This window comes from Chiloscyllium plagiosum, chromosome 41 (genome assembly GCF_004010195.1).
Source record: "Chiloscyllium plagiosum isolate BGI_BamShark_2017 chromosome 41, ASM401019v2, whole genome shotgun sequence".
Taxonomy (NCBI): Eukaryota; Metazoa; Chordata; class Chondrichthyes; order Orectolobiformes; family Hemiscylliidae; genus Chiloscyllium; species Chiloscyllium plagiosum.
In genome coordinates this window covers 10,348,810-10,349,683 of record NC_057750.1, presented here as the reverse complement: position 1 = coordinate 10,349,683, position 874 = coordinate 10,348,810, and positions in this window count along the sequence as shown.

Genomic DNA, 874 nt, shown 5'->3' with positions numbered 1-874 from the left:
GGTGTGGTAAATATTGAGGAAGAAAGCCTTAGATTACAGAAAGATACAGACAGACTGGTCAGATGGACTGAACAGTAGCAAATGGAATTTAATCCTGAAAAATCCGTGATTATGTATTTTGAGAGGACTAAAAAGGAAAGGGAATAGATGATGAATGGTAAGACTCTAGGAAATATAAAGGGACCTTTGTGCGAACATCCATAGCTCGTTGAAGGCAGCAAGACAGGTAGCTAAGGTGGTTAAGGAAGCATATGAGACACCTGCCTTTATTAGGTGAAACACCGAATACAAGAGCAACAAGGTTATGTTGGAGCTGTATGTAACATTTGTTAGGCCGTAGCTGGAGTAGTGTACATAGTTCAGGTAGCCACTGGATATAATTGTACTGGAGAAGGTATATAGGAGATTCATTTGGAGGTTGCCAGGGCTGGAGCGATTCAACAATGGATCCTTCTCTGTAGCCATAACTTAATAATTCCTCACTTTGTTCAATCAGCCTACGATCTTTGTATGTTACGATCTGCCTGTACTGCACACAAAACTTTTCACTGTACCTCGGTATATGTGACAATAATAAATTATAGAATCCCTAGTGTGGTAACTGGCCATTTAGTCCAACAAGACCAGACTGACCCTTCAAAGAGTAACCCACCCAGACCCATTGTCCTTCCAATGTACATTTACCCCTTACTAATGCACCTAACCTACACATCTTTGGGTTGTGGGAGGAAACCAGAGCACCTGGAGAAAACCCACACAGGCACAGGGAGAATGTGCAAACACCACACAAGCAGTTGCCTGAGGCTAGAATCTGATCTGGGTCCCTGGCGCTGTGAGGCAGGGTGGAGGGGAAGAGTGGGGAGGGCGGGGGGGC